The sequence below is a fragment of the Dipodomys merriami genome, unplaced genomic scaffold (genome assembly GCF_024711535.1).
Source record: "Dipodomys merriami isolate MVZ:Mamm:240054 unplaced genomic scaffold, mDipMer1.0.p SCAF_9, whole genome shotgun sequence".
NCBI classification, from domain to species: domain Eukaryota; kingdom Metazoa; phylum Chordata; class Mammalia; order Rodentia; family Heteromyidae; genus Dipodomys; species Dipodomys merriami.
In genome coordinates this window covers 48,454,718-48,480,709 of record NW_027206512.1, presented here as the reverse complement: position 1 = coordinate 48,480,709, position 25,992 = coordinate 48,454,718, and the positions used below count along the sequence as shown (strand labels likewise).

General features: G+C 34.3%; 1 protein-coding gene across 7 annotated transcripts in view; it reads left to right on the top strand.

Moving 5' to 3' along the window:
- The window catches only part of Pcdh7 (protocadherin 7), a 420,201-nt gene that overhangs the window by 259,357 nt on the left and 134,852 nt on the right, over nt 1-25,992 (top strand). The gene's annotated exons all lie outside the window — the stretch shown is intronic.

Here is a 25,992-nt window from a genome sequence, read left to right as displayed (position 1 = left end):
ATGGCTAGAGATTAGGAGACCAAAGAAGTACCATAAACAAAATTATATAATTGCATCAAGAATTAAATATCATCTTCTTTTTTTTTTTTTTTTGTCAGTCATGGGGCTTGAACTCTGGGCCTATGTGCTGTCCCTCAGATCTTCAGCTCAAGGCGAGCACTCTACCACTTGCATTTCTGCTTTTCTGAGTGGTTTATTAGGGATCAGAGTCCCAGGGCCTTTTCTGCCTGGGCTGGCTTTGAACTGTGATCCTCAGATCTCAGCCTCCTGAGTAGCTAAGATTACAGGCGTGAGGTGCCTGCCTGGGTTTCATATAGAGATATATATATAGAGAGAGATATAGAGATATCTATATCTCATATAGAGATATAACAGAATTCAAATATAGTGTAGACAATTACATAAAATTAAGCATTTGGCATTATTTTGCATTTTGAAGTAGGTATATTCTATACTAAAGGAAAAAGATGGAAAATGTATGAAGTGAAATCACTTCAAAGGAAACACACTGTGTGTGTTTATTGGAATTACACATAAAGGCAGTAGCTCAAAAAAATGGATAGGATTTTTTTTACAATAATTAAATTGTAGTTCACCAATGTGTTATTTATAGTATGGTTGTGAAGAAATTATAAAAATCAATCTACCATGGATACAACTTTTTAAATAGGTATTAAATAGACTTGTACAAACCAAGCATGAAGTTCTTCAGTCTTTTCTAAGTTGGTGAATATTATTATGATAATCGTAGTCATTGATGCTATTTAAATGATGATGCAAAGATATTAGGCTTGCTCATGAAAACCATTTTCAAGGACTAAAAATGGTGCAGGATTGTGTGAGCCCATTCAGACTTAATGGCTTCACCATTGTCCACCTTTCTTGTTGTAAGTCTCCTATGCAAATTTCTATAAGTAATAAACCCATCCTCTTATTTGTCAGTGAATACAAAATAATTATAATTCTATCTGTATAGAACGAAAAGTTTGAAGTTGCGCATAATAAAAAAGAAAGCATCTGTTTCTAATTTTAATATATAGATGCTATAGTTGTAAGGAATTATTAGTGTATCTCTCTCTTACCTCAGACTATTTCTTTGAATCCATGTGTTAGGATTTTAGACAGTCTGTCTACTTTAAGACTCTTTCTTTTCCACCCTAATCTGAAAGCACTCCAGACACTAAACTGCTATATACTTTCTGTTTAATCTGAATCCCTACCCTCAGTTCCTTTCATTTAAATGCATGATCCTGTGAATGATAATGCAGAAATGACAAGGAATTTACTTTCCTCAAAATGGCACAGTTATGAAAGAGGGTAGAAACTACAGAAGGAGAAAGGACCTTAAATAAAGAATCATAATGGAAACAGCATATAGGTTTTAGTACACTTAAACTAATGTATCTTGGACAGAGGAGATAATTTTTAGGAAAAATCATAATTTACATTTGAATAACATTATGTTAGATAATACAGATTTGATATTCAGCATTCTCATCTAATTTTAAAAAGTGACAAATATTTTGATTTGAACATTTAAATTAGGCTAAAACAATGGTCATGATTCTTGTGGGTATTCATTGGTACTTTGGTAATTCCAGATCTATTTTTGTTTTCTTTTGTTGGTCATGGGGCTCGTCACTGTCCCTGAGCTCTTTTTGCTCAAAGGTAGTATTCTAACAATTTAAGCCAAAACTCCACTTCCTGTTTTCTAGTGGTGAATTAGAGATAAAAGAGTCTTAGGGATTTTCCTGCCTCAGCTGGCTACCAGGAACAATCCTCATATCTTATCCTCCTGAGTAGCTAGGATTATAGGTGTGTCCATTCACATTACTTTTCTTGACTTTCTGTGCTTTAAATCTACTTCTTGGCCAAATATTTTCCAACCATTGTTGAAAAGGAAGATTTTATATAGATAAACACACATACATATTTTACTTGCATATATTAATTAAATTCAACATGTATATTAAAAGTGATAGGAACACATAAACACGTGCACATTGTATCCATCTTACCATTCAAGGAAATTACCATTTCTTCATTTGAAGAAATTCCGTGTACATCTTACAACAGTTTTTCTTCATTAGAGGAATTTCAGTTAATATTTAGAAGGAATTCATTAAATGACTATTCATAGTACCATCTTGAAACACTCCTCCTTTTTGGCTGTGAGATCTAACAAACGTGGAATCAAATTCTAGTTTTGTGACTTGACCTCAGGCAAAGAAATACGCCTTCAGGCTTTTTTTCTTTTCAGTAAACTGCCCTGCATTCATTGTGGAATTGCAGTGAAGATTATATGAGCTGATAAAGTGGAGTGTGGAGCCCGACAGGTTTGGTTCAAGGTGTTATGCAAATCTCAGCCTGAATCTGAAGGTTGCACAAAGGTTCTTTTGAGTTCTTCTATCTCCTCTAAAGTAATATGTTAATTTTTTTTTATCATCTTAGTGTTTAACAATAGATAATTCCTAACCCAGCTGAATATAAACTGTGAAAGTAGATTTTAGCACATTCTTTTCCACTGGCCACACCAAAAACATAGGGTGAACAAGCATAGAACTACAATCAGCAAACAGTTTAGAGGGGGCCATTTTGAGTGTTAGGAGAATTGTCCCAAAGGAAATGGTAATTCATGTAATCATAATTCTTGATATTCTAATTTTTATACTTTATGATTAAATCTCATCAGGTACCCATTGACTTTAATATGGACTTAAAACTACAGCCAAATTCTAAAGACTTTACAAATCCAGAGTCCTTGTACCCTAAAGAGAAGGAGCTGACATTATCAACTAGGTTGGGGGAAAAAAAGACTCTTCCTCTCTCTATATAAAATGAGCGTTTCATTCCCTGCCCAACTCCTATTGTTGATGTTAATGTCCAGTGAGGGAAATCATCCCACTGTTCCTCATGAAGTACCTTTTGCTCATTCAAAGGGCCACTTCCAGAGATGTTCATTTCCTCTCATCGGTCCATGTGTAAATTTGTGACAGCTGAGGTCCTGTGCCAGCTGGTTCCTCCCACATTACTTTTTACCTAGCCCAGTATGAGATTTATATGGGTAGACATTGTTCTTGAAAAACTTTTTAAAGGTAAGAAAGTAGCAAGAACTTTGAAACCTGCTTATGATGTTTTGATTTTCCACAGTGAGTCACAGTGCCCTGTGAGTCTAATGCACCTAAAGTGTAGAATTAATTATAAGTTTGGGAGAATGAATCATCAAAGTGAGAAGATACAGTGATGATGATGATGATAATGATGATGATGACAATGATGATGATGATGGTGATGATGATGATAGTGATGGCAATGATGAATAGTATCTTCTACTAAGTATAATCTTTCCTTAATTGTAGGGAAAACCTTTTCCTAGGATAACTATTAAGTATTATGAAATATCACCACTTTCTTCTCCAGGTATCAGACATACTGTCTTTTTGAAATACACTGAGTCTGAGTCTTGCTTTTTTAAAGTTTTAGTAATGATTTATTTTAGTGTAATAGGGCTAAGAAAGGGAGAAGTAGAAAAAGGATAAAGATGGTACTGCTTTAAAATTTTTTTATGCTACCTTGTGAAAAAAGCTTATCAAAATTACAGCATGAACAAAAGTTGCAATTTTCAATTTTTTTACAGAAAAGAAAATACTATAAAAATGTTAATGAATAAATTTGATTTATAAGTTGGGCTAGACAGTAATTCCCCCTTTAAAAACAAAGACTGATGTTTGGAGTATTTAAATAATTGTGTATTAAGTAAAATTTGGGGGGCTGGGAAGGTGGCTCAGTGGTAGAGAGCTTGCCTTGCATGCCTGAGGCCCTGGGTTTGATTCCTCAGCACCACATAAGCAAAAAGAAAAAAGCCAGAAGTGGCGCTGTGGCTCAAGTGGTAGAGTGCTAGCCTTGAGCTGAAGAGCTGAGGGACAGCACCCTGGTCCAGAGTTCAGGCCCCACGACATGACCCCCCCCCAAAAAAAAATGTTGGCAATTCCCACTAACTGCTTTTGTGGGTAGATTTGTGTGAGTATATGTTCATATCTCATAACACCTCTAATATATGTTAAGTCAAATCTGGTAAAGGAAAAAAGAAAGTTGGTTTTGTCAATATTTACACAAATTTATTACATTTAAACTTTTCTGTAAATTTGGATATTTGGTCTATCTGCATAAAAGGCAAATTATACTTTGTAAATATGTAAAGATTCATTAATAAAATTGTAATTGTAGGGGCTGGGAAGATGGCTCAGTGGTAGAGCGCTTGCCTTGCATGCCTGAGGCCCTGGGTTCGATTCCTCAGCACCACATAAGCAAAATGAAAAAAGCTGGAAGTGGCGCTGTGGCTCAAGTGGTAGAGCGCTAGCCTTGAGCTGAAGAGCTGAGGGACAGCGCCCAGGCCCAGAGTTCAGGGCCCACGACCGGACCCAAAAATTAAAAAAAAAAAAAAAAAAAAAATTGTAATTGTAAGCATGTACATTTCAAAATGATTAGTGAAATTGACTTAAGAAAGTGCAACATTGCAATATATAGTTTGTCCTACAGAATATAATAGCTTGTAGCTAATTATGTACCTAAGCACTTGAAATATAATTAGGTCAAACTGAGTTGTGTTAAGGTTTAACAAACATACCAGATTTGAAAGACTTGGTAGAAAATAATGGACAATATATCCCTTTAATCATTTCCTACTGATGTAATATTTGAATATTTATACTTTATAAGAACAATAAAATTAGTGTCATTTTTATTTACCTTCCTCTTTTTTTTTTTTTGGTCCAGTCGTGGGGCCTGAACTCTGGGCCTGGGTGCTTTCCCTCAGCTCTTCGGCTCAAGGCTAGCACTCTACCACTTGAGCCACAGCACCATTTCTGGCTTTTTTCTTATGTGGTGCTGAGGAATTGAACCCAGGGCCTCGAGCATTCAAGGCAAGTGCTCTACCACTGAGCCACCTTCCCAGCCACCTACCTTCCTCTTTTTAAACATAGCTCATGGCTACAAAGCTATCTTAAAGCATCTTTGAAATATCTCATGTAGGATTTGTATTTTATTTCTATTGGTCAGAAGTGATGAAGACAGACTTTATCTTTATGCACAGAAGACCAACTGTTTTCTATTGCCACTGTAGTTAATGTTCATAAGCTTCTTGGCTTAAAACTACATTAATTTATGATCTTAAGTTCTGGAGTTCAGGAGTCCATAATGAATAGGAGAAAGCCTTCTTCCAGTCTTTCCAGCTTCTTTTACTTATTTTTCCTCTTCAAAGTAACATTGGCCATGTTCTTCCAAAACTACAGTCTCTGCAGTGCCTTCCCTGCTTCCTATTCCAGTCATTAAAATGCCAAGATTGCATCAAATCCCCCGGTTAAACCCGGACACTTCCTCTGAAAGTCTAATTTACTACCTTAATCTGCCTTTTGTCCTATAACCTAAAATAGTCTCAGTTTCTTGAGGTTAGAATGTGGACCTTTTAAGTTGACCATTATTCTGCCTATGGTAATGTTTATTTATATATGTATTTGCATATGTATATATGTTATTTATATATGTATTTGCATTTTATCTAATATATAAACACATAAAGTCTTCTGTGTGTGTGTGTGTGTGTGTGTGTGTGTGTTTGGGTAAACAAAAAACTCAAGGCTTTTTCCCCACAAATCTTCCTTCCATTCTTCTAGTTTTTCAATATCTGAAAAATGTCAAGTAGTTATGGTCCTTCCAGAATATTGAAACCAAAAGCCAGTACAACAGTGATCTTCACTTTTTTTTTTTTAATGTATCGGGGATAACTGGACTTAAATTTTGTTTTTGCATTTGGTTTTTTTCTTTTTTTTCTTTTTTTGGTCCATCTTGGGGCTTGAACTCAAGGCCTGACAGTCTCTGAGCTCTTTTTGCTCAAGGTTAGCACCCTACCTCTTTGAGCCACAGCTCCATTTCCAGTTTTCAAGTGGTTAATTGGAGACAATTCCTCCAGACTTTTCTACCTGAACTGGCTTTGAACTGTGACCCTCAGATCTCAGCCTTCTGAGTAGTTAATAGACATAAGCCACCAGTGCCCAGCTATAACTAGAATTAATTATAAGAAAGTTTTGAGAGTAGTATTTAGGAATCAGAATTTGATCAATGCATTTTTGCACAAGAAGAATGCAAAGGCTTTTTTGAAGGTAATAATCCATGGTTTTAAATTCAACCAATCTTTCAAGATATATAAATTGCAATGCTTAAGTTGTTTTCTTGTTTTCAGTAATGGTAATGATATAACTAGAGGTAGGAAAACTGTCCATTTACCACATCTATTGGACGAAAGTTAAATTGTCAACTAATTGCCAAAATGAGTAAAAATAAATTTAGTGAATTCTAAGATATATGATGATTTAAACACTGTGGGGATAAATAAAGGTTTTTCTTCCTTTTCTTTTTTATTATCATTTTTATTTTGCTTTATTCACACAAATGTGCTTAAAACAACTATTTCTCAAAGTTTTGAATAATTCCCTTGAGATAAATTGGTTTTTGTTTTTGAACTTAGGGCTGCCTGCTTTTGCTAGGCATGTGCTTTACTACTTGAATCATATCCCTAATGCTTAACACACTTTAGCTATTTATCAGTTAAGGTCTCAATTGTTTTTTTTTCTTTTTACCTTGACTGGCCTAAGATTTTTCCCTTTTACAACCTCCTTCTGAAAAGCTGAGACAACTAGGCTTGAACAAACATTACCCAATTTGTTGCTTGAGATAGGTATCTTGCTAACAGTTCACCACAGTGGCTGTAACGCAAACCCAATCTTCTGAATATCTGCTTCCCAAGTAGCTAGATTTACAGGGGTGAACTACTGTGTCCAGGTTTATGTATTGATATTTGTGGGAAAATATAGCAACTGAAGGGAATGGTTAAGCTGTTGAAAACAAAACAAACATTTATAATTTTGTAATTTTGCAGCATTCTTTTTCATTTTATAAATGATATTGAAAAGTTATATGAACTGCTTGAGTCATAAGTTATGATATGGCAGAATAATTTTTGCTTACAAAATCAGTGTAGAGTGACTTCTGTCTTAAGTTAGACAATGTTTTATGAAGTTTTGAAATCTTTTGGTATTAGAGATATATTTTAATACATTTAAAACTTAGACTTTGTATTTCTCAGGAATGTGAGTGTGGGTGGCAGTAAATATTAACTATTTAGGCCGTAGATCAGTTCTTTTAAACAAAAGAGGCTAAGTCAAATTTGGATTCACTGATTAAGAAAAATTGTATATAAATAGAAGAAAAGACAATGGCAAACTGGACCTACAAAACTTGCTTAATCATTCATATGTTTATGTCTTGGAGACATCTGTCTATGCAAGTTATTTTTCTCTAAAAGTATGTAGCAAATATTGAGCTCTTTCCTCATTATAGCTCTGCACTAACATTGCATAGTGACAATGACAGTTTATGTGGGATGATATATTTACAGTCAAGACTCTTAAAAAGAAACCTTAGTAAAAGAAATTCAACTGACCAAACAAACTCTCTTCCTGTTCTTTATTTTTCACTAGAGGATAGGAGAAATGAACAAACACCACAAGGACCCAAAGATAGCTAATTTGTCTTTCTTGGTGAAGGCTTAGGCAAATAGAAACAAATCTGTAAAATGTGTTAATTAAATAAAATACCATGAGCATTTAATTGATCTATTCCTAAGCAACGTAGGAAATCAAAGTAAGAACATATAACTTTGCCAGGGGAAGCATGGATGTATTTCACAAAATAGACTGAGATTTTATTAGAATTTGACTACATTGAGATAGACTAAAACAAGTTTTCTTTTTTTGGGGGGGGGGGTCATGGAAGCTGAATAAATAGAAAATCACAGAAAATAGAAACTATAAATGGAAGAGATCATCTTCATATTTTGACAGTGGATAGTCCTTCCAGGGACTATCCTAATTATCACATTGTGTTCTACTCACTGCAATTTCACAGAATAAATAGGATTGGAGCAGGGACGATAATGATTGCAGGACCTAAGCTGGTAATTCTTGTAGTTATCTCCAAGATAAGATGAGGACCTGAGGCGGAGGCAATGGATAAAAGATGAAGGATCTTTCTCTGAAAATGCTTCTCATAGCCCGGCGTTGGCATATCATGTCTGTAATCCTAGCTTTTCAGGAGGATGAGATCTGAGGATTGAGGTTCAAAGCCAGCCCAGACAAGAAAGTCCATAAGACATTTACCTTCTAATTAACCACCAGAAAACCAGAAATGGCGCTGTGGCTCAAGTGATAGAGTGCTAGCTCAAGTGATAGCTTGCTGGCCTTGAGCTGAAGAGCTTTGGGACAGGCCGAGTTCAAGCCCTACGACCGACCCTCCCCCCCCTTACACCCCCCTCCCAAAAAATGCTTCTCATTATGTGATCTGGGCACTGAAGCATTGATATTAACCTGACAACTTGCCAAAAATGCCAGTTGTCAGGGCTCATCCAAAGTTGATGGTGGAGCACAATCATCTATATCTTGGTGTTTTCCCTCTGGAGAAATAAAGGCACTAGTATTTGATAACAACCATCTTGTGGACAACTGTCTTGAAGAATTAGTTATGTTTGAGGAGAAGGAAGACAGTAATTAAGAATTAAGTGGAGAGTGATCATCTTAAATGAGATAGGCTGTATAAGACAAGAGTTAGGTGAGGACAAAGGGTAATTTTTATAAACATGTAATTGAAATTGAAGTTGTTCTTTCAAACAAAATTTCAGGTCTGGGTTCAACTTTCAGGAATTAGTTTTTTGTTCTTCATTGAACCAAAAAGTCTTTTACTAATGTGTCTGTGATTTACCTTAACAAAGAAGGAACTTGTGTAGAGGCTGAGCTAGCATTAAACCACATGCTATAGAAGAAAGAACTTTGAGATTTGGAGGTCAGAGGATAGGTACAGCAATGACTAGTACCTATGCTTACTACTCATAACTACCTTTGGAAAGTCACCTAATTCCTCAAAGGTTTAGATTTTATTTATTTATTTATTTTTAAGTTTCCCATTCCCACCAAGACAACAGAAATATTGCCTGTGTTTCCTTATTATTATGAAAAAACTCACAAAAAAAACCAGAAAAAAAGTGTATTGAACAAATGGCATAGTCAGTGGCAACAGGAAAGTTGCAGTGCTTGGCGAATTCTTCCCTCTTGATTGTTTTCTCATCAGAAAGCATTTCATTTGCTTTATCCAAATATTTGGTGGAGAAATAATGAATGTAAAGGAAAGGAGGAAGAAGAGAGACAAATATTCCTCAGGATATTTCCAAACATACAGAGGAAGTCAAGATCAAATAGTTACCTGGATAATGATTTGAGTAGAACATGTATAATACACCCTTCTATAGTTAATGTACTAGGGAAAATTTGTGAGTAATGTATATGAAAATATTTACTGAGGGAATGCAGGAAAAATGACGAAGGTTCTTTTGGAGAGACATGGGACTAAAAGACATATTACATTTCAAATATAAAATAGCAATGCACTGTAATGTTTTGCTATCAGCTACACCAATTAATGCAGATGATGCTAATTAAAAGTAAATTTAGAGAGTAATTAGGTTCTCTCACCATTGTTAGAGAGAATTGATTCTTCTATAGATCTAATATGTTAGAGTAAGACGTTAATGATATATTGATGTATTTTAAAGCACCTAATTTAGACTATAATATCTAGGAAAACATTTGTGTTAATACTGAATATTAAATGACAAACATTTTCTCTTGCAAAAGGAATGGTGCCATTTGTGTAACCCTAGAGCAACACACATGTTGATGTTCAAATAAATTATTGTGTGTGACTGTATAATCTCCACTTCAGTTTTAGGAAACTTATAATACAAGAATTCAATTGCACGTGTGCTCATTTATATGGCAGTATACAGCTGTGTGCAGCATAATAACTTTATTGAACAAAATTATGAGCTTTAGAACTTGCTACAAAAATTTTTATGGTCCCATCTGGGCTAGCTTTGCAATTGAGTAGGCTGGAGTGGGCAGAGATTCCACAAAATTATGGAAATCATTAGTAGATTTCCGCTGTCAATTCCACCATTTGGAAAATAAGATCTGTAGGTGTTACAGCTAGAAAGATGTTGCTTGCATAGTTGAAAGGAATATGGCATACTACAAGTATTAGAACAGATTTACCCTCCCTCTTAAAACTGCTAATACACAAAAAGTTAGATCATACCTTAATGTATTGGCCTTTGAGAAGTAAAGTTTGTAAAACCTTGCATCGTAAGGACAACAAACCAATTGAGCTTTGAACACATTCTAATGTTTTGCGAACAGGGTACTAAATGATGTTATTATGGAAAAATAATTTCTGAGTACTTACATTTGGTCAACATGTTATAAAACGTAATTATACCATTTGTTGTTTATGAGACAAAGAAAAAGAAAGCTTTAAATAAAGGATGAATTAGATTAAAAAGAAGACACACCTACTTGGTTTCTTCTAATGTTTTTCATTTTACTTTCCTGGCTTCTTTCCTTCACATACAAAATATGTGACAAAGAGCAAAAGATAACAATGTTAGATCCAGTATAAAATCTATTAATTCTGAACTTGATTCCCTGAACCAAAACAAAGAAAGAAGGAAAAAAGAAATGTAGGAGAAAAGAAAGAAAGACTGCAAACAGGCAGGCAACAAGGAAGAGAGGAATGAAGGAAGGAAAGAAGCAAGGAAAAAGGCAGGAAGGAAGAAGGAAAGGAGAGAGGGAAGGAAGAAAAAGAAAGGAAGAGGACGGGAGGGAAAGGAGAGAAGTAGGAAGAAGAAAGGAAAGGAAAGATGAAAAGAAGGCCAAAATAACTGAGTTTGTAGCAACAAGATAGTACTCAAATGATTTATTTTTATTTCTAGTAAAATTATAAGCAATAGATACTTTTATTATCCATAAGCTTAAGTGTTCTCTATGCTGTAATGGCATATCTTATTTATTTTGAAATGTTTGTATGTACACACATATACATCAGGTAAGATTGTGAAACTTTAAAGAATATATTAATTAGGTGATATAATTAGGCCTGTGAGTAGCGGTGGTATTTGGATAAATACACTGATAAAATTGTGTGCTTAACAAGTATTTAAATCTAACTAAACTCTTATTTTCATGAATTAGCCAAGGACATGTTGGCTAAATATTAAATCATCTGAAACAGCAGGCCCTGGGGAAAACATAAAATACACTAAATGTTTCACAGCTTAACCTAAAACTCTCATTTTGAAAAGAGATTAACAAAACCAAGCAATGTATTTGTGTATGTGTGTGTGTGTGTGTGTGTGTGTGTGTGTCTGTGTGTCTGTGTGTCTGTGTGTCTGTGAGTGTGTGCCCATTCTGGAGATTGAAATCAGGGCCTGGATACTGTTCTTAAGCTTTCTTGTTCAATGCTAGCTCTCTACCTGTAGAACTACCTCTACATCTAGTTTTTCTTACAATTAGTTAGAGATAAGAGTCTCATGGACTTTTGTGCCCTAGCTGGCTTCAAAGCATGATCCTCAGATCTCAGATTCCAGAGTAGCTAAGATTACCCAGCAAAGCAATGTATTTTGATTCAAGTAAAAACAAAATAACAAAACAAATACTGTGCATTTTCTGATTATGAGTACTGAAATTATCTTCAAAATCCATTTTACAAAGTTACTATAAGTTGTTTCACAATAGAACATTAAACATATGCTTATGCATATATCATTAATGAGAACATATACAATTGAAATACAGTAGCACCAATTTATTTGAGGCATGCTTTCATTGAAATAGAGCTGAAATTTTGTTAAGTATGTATTTGTATTTCTGCATATAGTTCCATGTATAATGTGGTTAATGACCATTATATGTACTTATGTATGCACATTCACAGACATACATGACATTCATCCAGTGTTGATACACAAATACATTCGTCAGCATGAGTTTACAATTTACTAACACAGTCATTAAATCATGAGGTGAAGAAAGTGAACAGGAATCTGATTATAGAGAAGCGGCTTGGAGCCTTACCTTTTGTTGTTAGGTTACTGTTGAAAATAGTTACATAAACAAATGGGGAAATCCAGTAATTTGCTCATATTTGATGTTGGGAACAAAAATATTTCCCTCAACTTCTATGATCAACACTGTAATTATTTTCTTAGCAAGCATAATAGTAAAGTCCAATTAACCAGCGGTAAACAACAATGGAACAACAAAAACATCATTTGGACTGCAGTATTGCAACTCATTATAAAATCCTGTAAAGAATGATCAAGTGGGTTGAACCAATATGACAGAAAATAATGTGTAAAGCAAGCGGTGTTGCTGTTACAACTATAGGGACATATGAATTTTCTCAACCAGATTTTTTTCCACCTCTTTGGGAGTCATCAACAAGCTGATGAAAACACATACCTGAAAAAAATATATTAGCTGAAAAATAGGTAGAGTGATCTTTACTGAAGTAATGCAGGCAAAGAGAAAAGGCATGCTTTCAGTCAAAATGTAAGGCTTAGGGCCTTGTCATCCTTGGGCTGGGGTGTGAGGGAGGTGGTGTTGAAATGTTAAACATCCAGGCACCATGATTTCACCAGCTGTACTTGTTCACAGAGTTGCAAATCAGCCACATCATCTTGCAGCAATGTGCGTGATTTAATAGCCTTGAAGAACCCAGTAGTTTCGCTTCATTCAAAATACTTCATATATTTAATGTGGACTGGGTTTTAAAGTAAACTGATAGCATACAGGCTCTACTTAAGATAGCTCTTGGATAGAAAGGGAGAGGTGATTTTTGTTATTGTTTTTTAATTTTGCAAACAAAACTCATTTCTGATGCATGACTTGAGTAGGACTAGACAACTGGAAAATACACCTTTGAAGCCAATAAAAATTTCACTAATGTAGGATATTTCCTTAACTAAAACTATTCTTTATTAATTAATGCAGAATTTGCTATAATTTTGGCATGAGATAATTATTTCTCAGCTCAACCTAATAGAATACTCAGGCACAAGCATGATGCAGGTGTCTGTTACATTGCTTTTGTCTGTAGTTCTAGTCCCAAATATTTTGACATATGCCTTCTTTAATACCTGAAACTCTGTATCGCTCATATTCATAATTTCCCTGCAAGATCATGGCTGGTGCTGATGCCAGCCTGTGCCTCTCTACTTGAGGTCAGAAGGAAAGTAATGTATCTATTTTAATTAGTATAAACTGTAGCTCTAGGTAGATGACTTTTTCTTAAATGGTTACTCTTCCACAGACAAATACATCTCTTTATAAATAACCAATTACACATTTTCAGTAATGTGCAGTTTTTCAAGGGCCCAGTTGAGTTAGGAGGAATAGAAACATGTTTGTTTAAAATGTCTTTTTATAACAAGAGCACAAAGCATAACATGATTAACTTGTCCAAAAATCACGTAGCTAGATGACTAATATAATTAAAAGTCAGGCTGTCACCTTTCAAAATATATAGGATAGCATTACAAAGAGAGGTCAAATTAAACACAATCTCGAAATCACAAATAATCACTAAAACACAAATCTCGCATAAAGCAAAACAAAATGAACTCTCAAGTTTTGAATGGTGGTGTTATTGTAGAGAGAGAGAGAGCAAAATCCTCATTGTGTACAAGTCAAATTTCTTCCTTTCAGGATTTCTTCAATTTCAATTTTGTCTTTGAAAAATACTTATTAGTATGTCAACAGTTTTGCCGATGTTAGGTATTTTATATCTTAATTTTTTAATAGGAAAGTGAGTTTTTCTATCTATCTATCTATCTATCTATCTATCTATCTATCTATCTATCTATCTATCTATCCATCCATCCATCCATCCATCCATCCATCCATCCATCCATCCATCTATCTATCTATCTATCTATCTATATCTATCTATCTATCTACTACCTACCTACCTATGTATTTTTGTGAGTCCTGGGCTTTAACTCAGGGCTTGGTGCTGTCCCTGAGCTGTCTTAGAGCTCTTCAGCTCCAGGCTAGTCTTCTACCACTTTGAGTCACAGTGCCACTTCCAGTTTTCTGGTGGTTAATTGGAGATAAGAGTCTCATGGATCTTCTTCACCATGCTGGCTTTGAACCACAATCCACAGATCTCAGTGTCTTGAGTAGCTAAGATTGCAGGTGTGAGCTACCAGCTCCCAGCTTCTGGCCATGTTTTTATGTTTAAATGTGATTATGAAAGGATCCATAGCTCATCCTAGGATGAAGGTCCATAAAATAACAGGCTCTAGGATGTTTAATCATAGTGTATTTTTACTTTCATATATTCAAAGGCATTTCTCTCTCTCTCTCTCTCTCTCTCTCTCTCTCTCTCTCTCTCTCTCTCTCTCTCTCTCTCTCTCTCGTCCAGAGGCTTGAATTCAGGGCCTGGGCACTGTCCCTGAGCTTCTTTTGCGCAAGACTAGCACTCTACTATGAACCCAGGGCTTCATGAATGCTAGGCAAGCATTCTACCACTAAGCCACATTCCCAGCCCATATTCAAAGACATATGCACATTTTCAAAAGGGATTTGGGACCTTTCAATATGTTTTTGTTAAAAAAGCACAAAGCAAAGGACTGAAAATAATTAGCTTAATTTCAAGCAAATAAAGTAAAAATTATTTGCAGGGCTTTGTGTAGAAGTCAGTGGTTAAAGAGGCAATTACACAGTAATGAATCTGAGAAAACTAGTCACCCAAGCCTTCACAAAGACAAAAATTCAGTTAGAAGTAGTCCTTGTTAATTTTTAAAAATCCACAGAAAATTCTAGTAAAATACAATTGATGAAATCCTGTTTTAATTTCCATTGTAAGAAAAGTATCAGACTTGTAGGTGTGTATGATATGAATTTGGCTCATTCTCTTTAAGAAAGACAACAGTATCTAATTATTTGAAGATGCCCTATTACACATAGCAGTTTGAAATGCCTACTGTGCTTTATACTAAAAAGCCAATATAACCATTAAGCCTTATAAATCAGCTAAGTTACGCTAATAAAATTTCCCTAGAGAAATGCGAAATGCTACCTGGAAGAGGAGGTGCTAGTGTCACTTCATGGCTTGGTCCTAACATCTTGTATATTACAAACGGAGTGGCTTTCAATGCCTCTGTGTGTTCATTTTACATGAATGTATATCTCTGTAAAATAGAGGTAAATATAAATACTAATGCAGGTTTGGTGAGAAGTATAAACCAACAGGTGCTTGTAAAATGAACTTCTGGATACTTAGCAATGGTAATTTGTGTGTATAGTCATTAGACCAAACCATTGAGCCAGTTTGCTAGGATTATTGCATAATTCTCCCAACATCCTCTTTTCCCCTTTTTTGCCTTCTCCAAATTTGGAATCCAAAAATCTTGCTAATTATTTGCATTACAGATGATCAAGTTGTAAAAGGATACATTATATATTATATGAGCACAAAATGTAAGAATTTAGTATATATATGTTTGGGTCCGGTCATGGGGCCTGAACTCTGGGCCTGGGCACTGTCCCTCAGCTCTTCAGCTCAAGACTAGTGCTCTACCACTTGAGCCACAGCGCTGCTTCTGGCTTTTTTTCTTTTTGCTTATGTGGTGCTGAGGAATCGAACCCAGGGCCTCATGCATACAAGGCAAGCGCTCTACCACTGAGCCACTTTCCCAGCCCCATTTCTATATTTTTCTTAAAATGCTATCCTATATATTCATGTGTCATAATATAATTTACAGAGGGTATAGTTTTAAATATGCTTTTCTTTATCATTACGTCTTTCTACAATAGTTGAGCTATCTCTTAGTCAATTTTCTAGTTTCCCAATCCAGGACAGAAAAAAGAGCAAAAAATATATGCTAATGGAATTTACTTAGAGAAACCTGAGTAAATCTAGTAATTGTCTGCCATCTGTGGTAGGGAAATTAGATAGCACCCTTAAAATTATTCAATAATTAAATGTGAATTTATTAAATCATTTGTAATAGCTTTAGTATATGACTTTAGGACTCAAAGGCAAACACATTATGATTACCCCCAGAGCTTCATTGTGAAGTGAATCACAGAATCAGCTTTCTTTTTCTGCCAGAACATTATCTATCCCAAAGCCTGATGGGAAAACAAAGTTGTCTATGACAAGTAGTGCACATTATTTGCTCACTGTTGTGTGACATGGGGTAGAAGTGGCAGGAGGATGGTGAATGTCAGGAAAAACAGAAGCAGTCAGAATACTACCTGTGGGAAAGGAAGATGATCTGATATTACGATGGAAGGCAGTCTCCATATAGCAGTTGGAGAGAAGAAAAAGTGCATTAATCAAATAAATATGAAAAAACCCTCAAAATCCAAAAGGTATATTTACTTCAACATATCATGTATATTCACTTTTTGAGTCAGGTTCATTGACTACATTAGTTCATTTATTCATTTTGTGGTGGATGATGTATTAGTAAGTAAAAAAATGATTTTAGTTTTGGAGAAATTACAGTAAGTATGAGATTAAATGACACTATGGTTCATAAAACAGATTAATTTAGTTAACATGATTTACTCTGGAAAGCCATTCTTTCAGTCCACATCCAAATGCTTGTTTTCTAAACCCATGGATTAAATCTTGGTTACATTCTCTTACTTTGTACATTAGTCAGAATGTGGAGAAAACAAAAATACTTAAAAGCATTGTAAATGGATGTTAGAGTTCCTCTTCCTGTCATTCATTTGTTCATTTACAGGCTTCTCTAAGCTCTGACAGTTGATCTCTCAGCATAGCACCGGAGGATATTCTAGGAGAGAGTCACAATGGCTCAATAGCTATGTACATATGACTATATACAATAATCTGTATTGAAACTCCAAAAACTGGAAACAATAATTTCTTTCATTTTTCTTTTTTTGTTGTTCATGGGGCCTGAACTCTGGGCCTGGGTTCTGTCCCTTAGCTCTTCAGCTCAAGGTTAGCGCTCTAACACTTGAGCCACAGTGTTACTTTTGCCTTTTTCTGTTAATAAGGTGCTGAGGAATCCAACCCAGGGCCTCATGCATGCACTCTATCACTGAGCCACCTTCCCACCAATAGTTTTTATTGTATTATTTGAAGTTATTTATTTTGTCTTTATTTTTTCCTTTGATGTATTCCCTGTTGGCACTATTTTTTAAATTATTATTTGTGTTTATCTGATTCAGAGGAAAGAAAGGCAATCACAGACATGGTGGGACAAAGGGCAAAGCAATTCAACAGTAAAATGCTCTAGATATTATGTTGGAAATGAACTTTACAACTTGGGGGAGAGTAGAGTTAAGGGTAGTGAATTAACAGTGTTCAAAAAGAGATGTACTCATTACCTTCCTTATGTAACAGTAACCCCTCTGTACGTTAATTTTACAATAAAATGTAAATTAAAAATTACAACTGTAAACATTGCTTAAAAGTCTATTTTAGTATTTTAAAAATTATTTTTGAAAACCAAAATTTTCTAATTCTAGTACTCATACAGCACTCATAGATTGCTTACCATTAGATTTTTGTTCAACCTTCCTGTTACTTGCCTCATTTTTGTGAAGTTTGCATTAAAGTAAATTCCTTCAAACATTAATTTTAAGTACAAAGTGTTTCTGTAATCTTCCATAGTTCTAACTTCTCTTATTTTCTTCTTTAGCTACTCTTTCCATTCTATTCTCAAATTTGGAAATGTAGATAAGTCAGTTAGCCATTACCTACAGTTAACACATTTTATGCCCCATCAAAAAACATTCCAAACCACTGTGCATTTATGTAGTTGTTCAATAAAGATATTTTACTAATCAACTAAGGAAAAAATTGAAACTCTATTCATACTAAGTAAGAGGCATTGATATGTTCCAGAATTTTTGGAGATACCGTACAATATTTACCATATTAGATCTATAATGATAGGTCAGTTTTATTGAAGTAATATGTGGCCAAACAACATTTTTTTTCAAACAATATATTTTTTTATTTTTTGGTGGGGAGGGCATTTGTTCTACCTATTTTTACTTTTTGGGGATTGGAAACTCAACTTCATGAAAATGAAGACACTGTTTAGAATGAGGAGATGTTTTCCTGTTTATGGAAAAGAAAAAAAAAAGCCAGTCCATATTAAGGCTGGAAGCATAAACACACACAGAAACATATTTTGTATTGTTAGTATAAGAAAAATATAAAATTTGAACTACACCTGACAGAAATCATATGAAATATCAGCAACAATGAGGTAGCAAATTCTGACACTTCCTGTCCAACATAATTCCTATCACCAAAGTGGATATAGTTTGAGACCTAGAAACTTATCACTCATTTTAGACCTCCTGTTTTGCTGACTGAATGTCTTTTCCTATATGGGGGTATCTACACAATCTTTATCCCTGGTCTCTGTCGCAAAGATGGAGGGACTTTTTTTTTTAAGTGTGCTGTGGGCTTACATCTACAATAATTAACTGTAAAGATGTTTTCTATGGGCAGTGTGTTGTACCTTTTATGTTGCCTGATGCATGCTGGGGTGGGGTGATAAGCATGGAGTTCCGTAGTGGATCTTAATTGTTGAAGGAAGGATGTATTCTTCAGTATGGCCTCAGGAAGAAGGTAAATTGTTTCTACTGCTTTAAGGCCAAAGGTGAATCCTTTAGAAAGCCTAAATCAAGCTAGTGTGGCTACTTCTTTTAGGTTCTAGGACGAATGGGAGGAGGAAGTATGTGCCCCATTGGGCCATAACAGTCTAACACTTCTTATGCCTGGAAAATTTCAAAATGCCTATGGTAAAAAAAATGTAAAATATTGTCTCAATATAAAAGATTGTCTGCCTTATTGAATTGTGAAAAATGCGTTGAGAGCAAAAGAAATCTATATTCACATTTATAAAACCAGAGGGTTTTGGAGACCATGCCTGAAGGAATGAATACAAACATATTTCCTGGTTTCTCAATCCAACTTTTCTATAACAGGACTGACTCCATTGAGACTTAGAAACTTACAGTGAAAGGTTTAAATTAATACCATTTAACAATGTTGAATATTTTCAATGTAAATATTTTGGTAAATACACTTTCATTCATTTATTTGCTTGTTTTTAACTCATTTGCTTGTTTTGAGTTTATGAATCCTTTCTGTTTTCTTTTCAAAGATAAAATTACATTGAACTTAAGAACTGTAGCAGGTCTAATTAAATTGGGAAATGCAAGGTTATATGAGGTATATCAATAAAAATCGACTTTAGCTTGATCTGATTATGATTATCCCTACTGTGTTGACGTCACGAGTTAGAAATCAAAATTACATTGTTAGAATTGCTTTAACTCACAGCTTATGCTTGGACCTTAAAAACATATTTGAGATTTACCTAATCCTAAAGCAACACTCTAAAGCATTTTGAAAGAAAATTTGACCACCTAATAATGTACTTAATTTTCAAATCTCATCACATGCTTTAAATAAGAATAACACCTTTAAATAAGGCAGCAATTAGCATGTTAAATCAGATCACTATCTATAAGAAATAAGGGGAAATGGAGTAAAAAATAGAAGTTTAAGCTTTATTTCTTCTCACCTGCATTTAAGTATTTTTTTAAAGATTATTTTGGTGTTTCTAGCCTTTCGAGCAATTTTGAGTGTAACTGTATCTTAAATAATTGAATGTAAATAAATGTCAATCTTCTTTTCCCCCTGATGAATCTGTTAAAATGTATGTTTTGTGTTTATCAGAACAGCACACTTTTTTCTTCTGGAAATCAAGCCAGTCATGACTCTGTGGGTTCTTGCAATATAGATAGTGTCCCTCAATTAACCATTGTGGTCAAAGTAAGTCAAGATTAACAGTAGACAATATATTCCCTTGACAAGGGCAACCACAAGGTTACAGTTTTTGTAGCAGGTGTGGAATGTAGAGACAGATTATTCATATAAGAAAATAAATAGAAACATAACAAATGCATTAAGTGATTTAATAAGAAAGTATTAAAGAACTCTGACATAAGAAAAATCCTCAAATCACTTTTTCATTTAGTATGTCAATTTTAATATGGTCACTGTTCAATTTGTAAAGTTAACATGGATCTTTTATTCCTGGTATTTGTTCCTTTGTAAGTATGTATCTTGCATTACAAATGGACAACTGAAAAATCTAATGTCTAATAGATTCTTGGGCATGACATTTTTTCCTTACTTATTTTCTTTTTTTTCCTTTTCCTTACAAATAAGGCACTTTTTAATGTTTATATACTTTTACAATCAGAAACTCTATACTAGCATTCTATGGGAACCATGCAGTACAAATCATATAAAAGTCTAGGGTACTATCTGAAAAGGATTTTAAAGGAATGAGAAAGCAGTTTACTCTCATTTTTATAGTTATTAACCATCAAAACATTATAACGTTTCCAAACTGTAGACATGGTTAACTTAATGTTTGAGACCATGTTCAAATAAGTTAGCAGACAACCCAGTGGAATGTGAAATACATGTTCTACCCTATTATGATTTCTTAAGTTCTCAGATTTCAGTAATAATGCCTTCAAATCAGTAAAAGTAACAAATATCTTAGTGTGGCATCATTGCCTTTTAGATACATAGTTTAATTGCCTAAATATTTACCTATAATCATATGCCTACTAAAAATAACATAGGATATAATTGATGCAGGCATTACATGAATTACAAACTTTTACTTACTCCCAGTCTCACTACAAACAATATTCTTCCCTTGCGAAGCTTCAAGTTTTCTTTTAATAGTTGTAATAATATGTGTGGATTAAAAGCTAGAAAACTATTTCTCCTGAGACAAGCTATTCATTTTGCTTGATTTTTTTTTTTACCTTTTTGATCATGTGGAGAAAAAAAATGAAATGAAATTATAAAATGAACACATCAGTAAATAAAAGGCTTACTTTCAAACGTTGAATAAATACTATCCAAATATTATATTCCAGTTACTTTGGCATAATTATGTCCAAATTATGTCTACAGAAAAAGTTTAAAAGTTTGTTGTTTGATTTTTGTGCTTACAGATTCATAGATTTTAAGGTATAGCCCCAGTTTCCACTGATTTGGGGATTATGGTCAGGCAGAACAAACATGGTTAGAGAGAGAGCTCTTTATCTCATAGTAGGTAGGAAACAGAGACAGGAAAAGATGGAGCTCAAGATCAACTCCTCTAGTGCTCTACCTTCCCCATCTACTTTTTCCAATTAGGTCAAATCTCCTGAAGTTTCCAGAGTCTTCCCACAATAGTGCTACCTGTTGGGGATCTTGGCTTTAATACAAGATCCTGAAGGGGACATTTTGTAGTAATCATTTGTATTATACTATTAGCATTTCTTACTTAGGCTAAGTATCTCTCTCTCTCTCTCTCTCTCTCTCTCTCTCTCTCTCTCTCTCTCTCTCTCTCTCTCTCTCTCTCTCTCTCTCTCTCTCTCTCTCTCTCTCTCTCTCTCTCTCTCTCTCTCTCTCTCTCTCTCTCTCTCGGTTTGTCTTTTGGTATGTAAATACAAAATTTGGTATGTAAATACCAAATCCCTATTTTTATTCTAAACTACCTTCTTCTAGAAAGATAAAACAACAGCATTCATGACAGGCATGTCTCATCTCAGAATCCCATACTTTTGGATTTTTCATGCTGTTTACTGGGCCTTCGACAAAGTAGCTGCTCAATTTTGTACAATTGTGACATAAAATCTGTTTTATTTATAACTACTTTTAATATGAAGTTTAGATGAGCTCTAGCTATAAAAACCCAAATTATTGTTTGATTACCAGAAAAATGAAATAATTCTGTTAAAAACTAAAGGTAATGAATTACTTTAATTGAGTAGAGATCATTTTTTGTAACGATTCCTACTCAACTCACAGAAGAGGTGGAAACATTTTGTAAAATAGGAACAATTTTGGAATCATTTAGTGAAGTATTTCTGGGTATTTAATTTAATGCAGATGCTCTTTCCTCAGGAATGGAGTTCATAATGTACAAAAGGAAATGTTTTGGTTTATTTCTCACATTACTTTCCTGCTTATTGAATTGTTTATTACCTGTTTTACAATTGGCATGTATGTGAGGAAAGGAAGGTTCATATTACAGAGAAATATGGACTCATTCTGACATTAGAAACTCACCTGAGCTGGTACTGATGGCTCATGCCTATCATCCAAGTTGCTCAAGAGACAGAGGAGGAGGATGTTTCAAGCAGAAAAGTCTAAGAGATTATAACTTCTATTAACTAGCAAAAAAGTAAATTGATGGAGCGACTCAAGTCGTAGTACATCAATAAAGTGAAAATGTGAGGCTCTGAATTCAAGCCTCAGCATTGGGAGAAACAAAAAATAAAAAAATAGCTGGGCTCTGGTGGCTCACACCTGTAATCCTAGCTACTCAGGAGGCTAAAATCTGTGGATTGCAGTTCAAAGCCAGCCCAGGCAGCAAAGTCCATGAGACTCTTATCTCCAATAAACCACCACAAAGCCAGAAGTGGCACTATGGCTCAAGTGATAGAGCACTAGCCTTGAGCTAAAGAGCTAAGGGACAGCACCCATGATTGATGCCCCCCCAAAAAAAATCTAAACCAAAAAAACCATAAAAATAAAAATAGACAATTGACATGTAAATTATATATATTTATATATATATATAAATGTTCTTTACACATAGAATTTCATTTTATTATATTGACATTTATATTCTTTATTAGTTCTTTAAAATAGAAATTTGTTTCCTCTGGAGATGTCCAGTCTTGATTATGATTTGCAGTTAATTATGTCAGTATTTCAAGTCACTATTTATTAAGTAAACATATAGCAATGAAACATTTTTCTCAAAGATAAATGTCTATCATTCTCATTTGGGAGTTGATAATGAAATAAGTAATACATCTTAAAACTATCTAAAATTTTGATTTACTCAGAAGTACATTGCTATAGGAAAAATAACCTACCTTTTAAAATTTCACTGACAAAATAACAAGAGAGGAATATAGAGAGGGAAGGAAGAATAGCTAAGATGTGGAATCAACCCAGTGGATGAATGGATCAAGAAAATGTGGTAGATATACAAGGGAATTCTATGCTTCCATCAGAAGAATGGCACTGCCCCATTTGTAAGGAAATGAAAAGACTTGGAAAAATTATACCAAGTGAAATAAGCCAGACTCAAAGAAACATAAAATACATGTTTTCCCTCATTTGTATAGTAAAAGAAATAATTAACAATGTTTGTAGAGCAGCTATTAAAGATGCAAATACACCTAGATATATTACCAAAATTCATCAAAAAGGTGACGTATAGTTGGCTTTCTTACATTTTTGAGCCAGAAACACTCCAAAAGGTCATTGCTAATGTACTTTAAATTGTACCTATATCCACTTTGCTATAATTAGCTTGCATGTTACCTAGTGAGATTATAGGTAGGAAATTTAAGAAAAATGAATATGCAGGAAGATAAAGGAACAAAAGAGGAATTGGGAAGAAAGGAAAGGGGAAGGGATGAAGAGAAGGGATTTTGTGGGACTAGAAGAGAGATATAGAGATGAAGAGGGAAGGAAGAGAAAAGCAACGAGATGAAAAGGTTACTGACAGAGAAGTGTGTATTTCTTGTGCAATTCCATATTAACATTCTTAATTTTCTATGCAGAAGATTTAAATTACAATGCATTTTTATGTTTAATAATTTTAAGAAACTGTAAACTTTAGAGATGCAGTGGATTATGTTCAAGGTATTCATTAATATGCTCTTTTTAAATATATCATAGGAAAATATGCAGTAGAGAAATTTGAAATGACTCATTGTTAAGAGGTCACTATGGCCTCCACTTCCCATTTTCTCACCTAATGTCCTGCTTCTTGTGCAGGATTTAAGTACTTGTTTCATGTACTTATGAATATTAATTTGTTATGTTTGTCCCATTATTAGAACATAAAATAGTATAAGTAGAGAGCTTATCACATGAAACACATTTGGCAATCTATTTGTTGAGTAAGCTAATAAAATAAATGAATGAACTTCCTCAAGTAAAATCGCATTTTAATCAACTCACCAATGATAAGACCTCCTTACTATATGCACCTGCATATTAAGATGTCTGACTCTCCATACTTAAAAGAAGAAAGTTCTTCTAAGTGTCATATCTGTCTTTTCTCATAATGGAAGCAGTTCTACTTCATGCCCTTGTCTGCTAGTGCCAAAACATCAGAAGACATATACTCAGTAACCCGCCAATTGCTTTATTGTGCAAACAAATACAATCCATCTATTATGGATTCATATCACACTTTATGATGAAATGCCAAGGCTTGTGACAGTTGTACATAATACAGCCTTGCAGAGGTGCCGGCTGAAAACGCAGGTGAAGAGTCCCAGCATGATTTCTAAGTTTTATTGACATAATAAGTTAAGATATGTCTGTCAAATGGAAGCACATAACACAAACTACGCAACACTTTGTCCCTATCAATCAAAAATTGCCATGAAAATATGTTCACACAAGCACTTTCTACAAAGGTAGCCTGGAAAATCCTTGTTCCTCAAAGCCCAGTACAAGTATTACCTCTCCCACTAATTCTTAAGTTTCACATTTCTCAGCATCTGTCTGTTAGCCAACAGTTAGGGCTTTATTCATGCCTGCCTTATGTCATTTAACACATTCTTCTCCAGTAAAACTATTCATATGAGTCTTTAATATAAATAGTTACACCCTGTACTGTAAATTCCTTAAAGGAAATAATCGCCATTTATTTTTTTAAATCCTTATTCTTTCCAAACTACTTAGCATAATACCTTATTCTTAGAATTATAGTTTCAAATATTTTATTGAATTATGGATCATATGAGTAACAACAGCCTTTATTTCACATAAAAATGCCTGAATCTGACAAATTTATTTTGAAATTAAATCCTTTAATTATGTTCATATGTACATTTATTAATTTCCATAGATTAATATTGTGGTCTCGTTACCAAGATACATAGCTCCTGGCAGTACAAAAGAATGATCTTGGTATGATGGCTGGGTGCAATATAATCTTTTATTTTGCACAATTAAACTACTCAAGGCTAGCATTCCACATGCTATGTACAGCAATCATAAGAAATATATAATGAAGTGACTTTTAAAGTTTCAAGCATATTCAGCTAAGACCTAACCAATGTTCTGGTTTCCATTACAGTTTCACATTAATGAACATAGCAATCTTAAATTCCCAAATGACCAATATAAGTGCATACCTGTTACACATCTATGATTGATAATGCAATATAAACACTTTACAGGTATTACATGACAAGCTGGACATGGATTTTTCTTTTCTTTTTTCTTTTTTCTCCAGTCCTAGAGCTTGACATCAGGTCCTGGGCATTGTCCCTGAGCTTCTTTTGCTCAAGGTTAGCACTCTACCACTTGAGCTACAGCACCACTTCTAGCTTTTTTCTGTTTATGTAGTAGCGAGGAATCGAACCCAAGGCTTCACATATGCTAGACAAGCACTCTACCACTAAGCCACATTCCCAGCCCTGGATATGAATCTTTAGAACCACTTTATATGGATGCATGCTTTTAGTAGGAAACACATTTTAAGACATTCTTTTAAATACTTTTGTAAATTTCCTTCTGAAATTTGATTCGATATTGTTATAAGTGCACAATTTACTATGGGAGCTTGTAAAGCAAATTACAGAGAAGATAATAACTTTGGGACAAATTTCACTGGCAAAATCCTTCTATTGATTTTATTACACAAAAGAAGAGGAAGTATGATTGAGACTATGGAGGGATCTGCTATAAGTTTTGTTTTGAAAAACAATTCATGGGACTCACTCATGTACACAATAATAGAAGCTATGCCCTTGGATCCATGTGATGCAAATATTTTGGTAAGAAGTAGAGAGCTATCAGGAATTAAATTATAATAACACTGGGAGTCGTTATTAAAGAAATAATTGTGGTATTTATTTATTTATTTAATGCTAGGGCCTCAAAATTGTCCCCTGAGCTTTTGTGTTCAAGGTTTGTGTGCTACCTCTTAAAACACTA